The 5,373-nt window shown below is 46.3% G+C and overlaps 2 long non-coding RNA genes across 3 annotated transcripts; one reads left to right on the top strand and one right to left on the bottom strand.

The window, feature by feature from the left end:
- Positions 1-488: 488 nt before the first annotated feature.
- Positions 489-2,661, top strand: LOC142794791 (uncharacterized). 2 transcript variants are annotated; one of them, XR_012892621.1, is made up of 3 exons: positions 489-872; positions 1,530-1,616; positions 1,675-2,661. It is a non-coding gene; the product is annotated as an uncharacterized LOC142794791 (long non-coding RNA). The 2 variants fall into 2 exon arrangements; XR_012892620.1 differs by having other exon boundaries at positions 491-872; positions 1,481-1,616.
- Positions 2,662-3,546: 885 nt separating this feature from the next.
- On the bottom strand, positions 3,547-4,717 carry LOC142794792 (uncharacterized). Its single transcript, XR_012892622.1, has 3 exons — positions 4,608-4,717; positions 4,089-4,243; positions 3,547-3,651 (listed from the first exon to the last, which is right to left on the bottom strand). It is a non-coding gene; the product is annotated as an uncharacterized LOC142794792 (long non-coding RNA).
- Between the last annotated feature and the right edge of the window lie 656 nt (positions 4,718-5,373).

The following is a 5,373-nucleotide window of genomic DNA, read 5'->3' as shown; positions in this document are numbered from 1 at the left end:
CTTCCGCGCCAGACGCGGACCATATCCTGTGGCGCAATTATGTAAAAGTTCCAAATCCGGACAAAGGCGGTCTCTTCCATTGAGTCGCACGCGATTGGCCCATACAAGCTGTGACGAATGCTGTGAAGTTATGAGTGACGTGGACTGGAGTGTCACGTGACTCTTTTTTTTCGGTTTTCGGAGAAAGGCGACGGAACGGTCGGAGAGACTGTCCGAAAGCAACCAGATGGATTGAAATGGCTGCAAGGTGGCCTGGATTGGATTGAAATGGAAAAAATGCGCGACTTTTCGGCACCGGGACACTTAGACAACATGGCGTTTCCCACTGACACGGTACTTCGCCTTGCCTGTGCGGTAGCTTTAACCGAGCAGAGGGAACGACGCGAGGTAAAAGATGCATTTGAAGAGTTCAGCGAAGAAGAGTTCCGGCAATGTTTTCGTCTGTCCAAACGAACAGTGCGTAGCTTGTGCCACGAACTTGATCCTATCATCGAATGCCAGCGAGCCAGTGGCCTTTCCACAGAGAGAAAGGTGTTGTGCGCGCTGCGATTTTTCGCCACCGGTAGCTTCCAGAAGAGCATTGGTCGCGAGGAACACATCGGCATGTCTCAGTCGGCGGTGAGCAACACCATCCACGAGGTGACGGAGGCGATCATTACCGTGGCTGCTAGAAAAAGGGTGGCGAACTTCCCACTGACAACAGCTGCTAAGGATGAGGCAAAGGTGGAGTTTGTGCTACGCGGTTGCATCCCAGGGGTGCTGGCGTGTGCCGATGGCACGTTGGTCACCATTCGCAAGCCAGAGGGATTCAGACTGGCCGACACGGCGAGCTTCATGTCCAGAAGGGGCTATTATGTCCTAACGTCATGATCGTAAGTACTGTTAGGATCGTTTATTACTCGCCCTTCGGAGCAATTGTTCAGTTGTGACGCCAAAGCTGGAAAAAGTAATAATGCAACGAATGAAAAAGAACCTGCAGGGAATTGGGTGCGAGCTAGATGGTGGCTCGCAAGGCCTCGGTAATAATAAGTGGCAAGTGTTTTGTGCGTGAGCCAGTTGCCGTTTTTGCACTGGCATGCATACGCAATTGAATTGTGCATTTTAGAGGTAATCGGTAACATGGGCAGCAGACGTAGCAGAAGTATATACACGACAGGGAGGTATTTCCAACACGAAAGTGCTTACAATCACAATTGGACGAGCTGGCTTTGGTATTTACGAGTGTTTTTTCCCAAGAGCAACGCGTAGCTTTTCACTTATCGATCATTCAGTGGAAGTCGTAGTTATGTGTACAGCAGAGGTGGGGTCGTTGCCCCCACACTTCCCCCTCCTCAGTGTGCTACACCCTGTGTTTCCCTCTAAGTGAAGCTCCTTGTACCAATGACTGTACTAGTACGCATTGTTTCCTGCATATGCGTAGAAAAAGGGGATTTATTCTGAGTATAAATGCAGTACTATTTTATATCGCTCCTCATCGCAGATGTGCAAAGCATGGCTGCGCATAATTGTCATAGACCCATGATTCCCAGATTCGTGCCACGACTCCTGGGTGTGGGAACACAACCCACTGCGTGCACGCCTAGCTGCACATCTGCAGCCTGGCGAATATCTGCTTGGTAAGTATTAATGTGTACTATCTGGGCAGAGCACTCAGCTTTTATGCTTACATTGCAGGAGACGCAGGCTATCCCCTCAAGCCATGGCTCCTAATTCCAGTCCTTGGCAGTCAACCGTGCAACACTTCCGAAGGCCGATACAACAAGGAGCACGCATCCATGCACAATGTTGTGTAAAGGTGTATCGCCGTGTTGAAAAGCAAGTTCCGCTGCTTGCAGCACTTTCGAACGATGCTCTACAACCCCGATCGGGCAGCGCAAATCATCTATGCTTGCTTTGCTCTCCACAACATTGCGTTGCATGCAGGCGACTGGACCTTGGACGAGTATGTCGTGGACATGCCACCAGCTGAGGATGACGATGGAGAGCCAAGGGGGAGCCATATGCTCACACCACGCAACGTGCTGCTCAGAGACGGCAGCAGCGCTGTCTTGGACCTTTTTTGAAGTACACAGGAACGGTGAGTTTTCATGTTTTCATATCCCACACATAATTTATTTACACTGATTCTAGTGCATCTAGACATGAAAGGGCTGTGTTTGCCACATTTGAATACACAGAGTACTTACTTGTGCTTCAATATGAAGCAAGGTGGCAATGTCAAAATGCTGCATTTTCTTTAAGTGGCACATGAAATATGCAACAGAAACACCCTTTTCCATAATAGCGATCACAGTCACAACAGACTAGATTGGAGCAAGCATATATGAGCGGCACTCTGTGCTGAATGTTGCTATCACAAAATTGTGCGAACAATGCAGCAACGTCTCAAAATTCTTTTCACCAGAACGCATAAAAATCGAGATTCCATTAAAAACATGTTGTATGAACACATGATACATAAGTCCATATCTTGTCATAGTGACTGACTACAAGCATTCAATTGTGCACGCCAGGCTTGACGAGCAATTGTGCTTGTCAAGTTGTGCTGTTTTTTTTGCTCATTGTCCTAAACATTGTGTGAATGTTAAAATAACATTTATTTGAATTCACGACTGCAGTCATGCTGCAATGCTAAAAAATATGCAAATCAAGACGGCAAACAACAGGCGAGTTGTTTTGATAACATACAACATGAATAATTCCCTCAGCCATCTCGCGGCTCCCAAGCCATACCACGTTCGAAATTTATTCCCGCAAAGAGTCGTTTACAACGAAAACTAGATGAAATCAATCGCTGGCATGTTGCTGTGATGACCATTTTCCTCTGTAAAACTGTGCGAGATGACCACTTACTAGCTTAGCGCTCCCAAACAAGATGCGAGATGACCACTTACTAGCTTAGCGCTCCCAAACAAGATTCGGAATGTAGTTGTTGCATCTTAGCCTCATTGTGCTGAAATGAAAATATCACAGTGTGATGCAAAAAGATATCACATTACTACACTATGTGGTAATGCTGAATAAAAATCACAGTGAGCTAGAAAACACAGTGGGACAATACAAATATCAAAGAAACATTAACAGAAAATGTCAACTATACAGTCGTGGTCTCCGTGTGAATGACTGGACACCTTTGAAATGTGGGTAAAAAACACTGCCACTAGAACAGCTCGAACATACATTGAGAAATGCATATATCGAACATAAAAAATGCTGCACTCCTTATACAAAGTAAATGCTAACCTAAATCTAGTAATATGTACTAAATGCAAACAAAAAATTAATAAAATAGAACATGAACAGCAACACGTAAACATATCAAAAACACTAAACCAATTATAAATGTTAAAAAGTTGAAAACATGGCAAAAAACAAACTAAACTATGTATATGTCTCCAGAACCGTATAAAATTGAACATGAACAGCAGCACCTAAACACATTGAAACCGACAAATCTATAATGAATGATGACAAGAAAAAACATTGAACACATGACGAAAAATTAAACTAAACTACGTATCCCTTTCTCGCAGAAAGCCTACAGCCATGGCCAGTGCCCTCCTGCACCGCTGCCGCTTTCTCCTGTGCCGCTGCCACACGCCGTTCTGCAGGAGCGATGCGGGTGGTTGATTTTTTCATCTCCCGCAGCACCTGCGATGAATCATCATGGTGTAAATGTTTAAGTGAGCTGCCGGTAAACCCTTAACCATCTCGTGGCTGGAAGCTGCTGCTGCTGCCAAGAATTGCAACGGGCACAACAACTTCCCCTCAGTTGAAGATCAACTGGCCTGATGGCATCCTTTGAAAGTGGGAAGCTTTGTGTACAAGCTGTGCCCTCCTCGTGTGGACCTACAAACATTTGTTGAAACTGCTCTTTATTAATGTCCTCAAATGCATCTCTCACCATGAAAGAGCCCCAGGGCTAACTAACCTTTTGCCCGGCAGTTTATCATTGCAGATACCCGATACCATGCCCTCAATACAATGCATGGTTCTTGTTTACAGCCCAAGTTGGTTTCAGTCATAATAATAGAACATGGAGAATGCTTATGCCCCTTATGTAAAATGTAAACAAAGGGTCTACTCACCTTGAGCACCTTGTCGCCCTGCTCAAGGTTCCAGTCCTGCACTCAATAAAGCACTAAGTTCTCAGATGCTTGCGTGTTACTGTGTCACTGCCATCTACAGCCGCTTCAGTGGCCTCCACATCCATTTCCACTGCAGCAGTGGGAACATTCGCCTGCTGGAAAGTGTAGTAAGCATGATTTTTCAGAAAGTGGGTATTCGTTACTCTAGCTATTTTGCAACCTTAAGTACTAAACATCTGCGGAAATGTTCTGCAGCAATTCAGTGGTCATTGATGTCATGTATTACCATTTTAGTGCATGCACTTGCCCGCAGTCATTGCGTGTTTTATGATAAATTAATACCCCTTGTACTGCAAGGGCTGCAAACTGAGATTTTAGTTAAACCTACCCACTTTTGATTACTTTCTCGTGCGCTTTATTCCCGTTTAACAAGGTTCCTCTAAAGGCACCCCTTCCGATATCAAACTCTGTCATGGTACCGCTCAGGAACCCGTGATACTGCGGCGGCAGAGTGCTTACCTGTTGATAGGTGAGACCAAAAACGCCACTGAAGCGTGTCATCCCAGTCAACTGTAGAACCTGGCCGCGGAAGCCAGGCAGCCAACTCCATACAGTGCCCCTGAAAATATACACTAATGTCACAGAACATATTGCCCGTGCCATTCGACGGTCACTTACGTTTGTGCGTCTCTGATGGCGGCGGTGTCACGGCGGGCCTCGCGCACCGGCCTGCGCCACCAAGCCTGTCATTCCTGCGCAGGCACTTCATGGTTCAGCGCGTCGCTGAGCTCTTGCCACAGCCGCCACCGGTCGGTGATGGTGACGCCGTGCCGCAGCTCGATGGCATTCGCCACGAGCTGGGGATGTTCGTCCATAAAGGCGAGCACCAGCGCGCGCTGAGCCTCGGATAACGCCGATGAGCCGCTGCTGCTGTTGACTACTGGTACAGTTGACCTCCGCCACGATTGCGCTCGACTGAGCCAACAACTTTGAAAGTTGCGCTGTTTAGGTTTGTATAGTGGAGGAGATATGAAAACAGTAACTGCTTGAAACGGGGTTGTATTTAGCGCCACCACGTACCGTCCCGCTAAATTTAGCTTTATTTCATAACAATAACAAGAAAAATACGTTTATATTGTGCCGTATTCCTTAATAAACGTTTGAAAACTTGTGCCAACACAATTTGATGATGATCAATAGTAGTTAAACATTTTTCAACACGTTAAAACACTTTTCACTTTGCTATACGGTCCCCAAATCCACGTCAAAATGATGACGCGAGGCT

The sequence above is a fragment of the Rhipicephalus microplus genome, unplaced genomic scaffold, assembly GCF_043290135.1.
Source record: "Rhipicephalus microplus isolate Deutch F79 unplaced genomic scaffold, USDA_Rmic scaffold_501, whole genome shotgun sequence".
In the NCBI taxonomy this organism is placed as follows: domain Eukaryota; kingdom Metazoa; phylum Arthropoda; class Arachnida; order Ixodida; family Ixodidae; genus Rhipicephalus; species Rhipicephalus microplus.
This window is presented reverse-complemented; position numbering and strand designations above follow the sequence as displayed.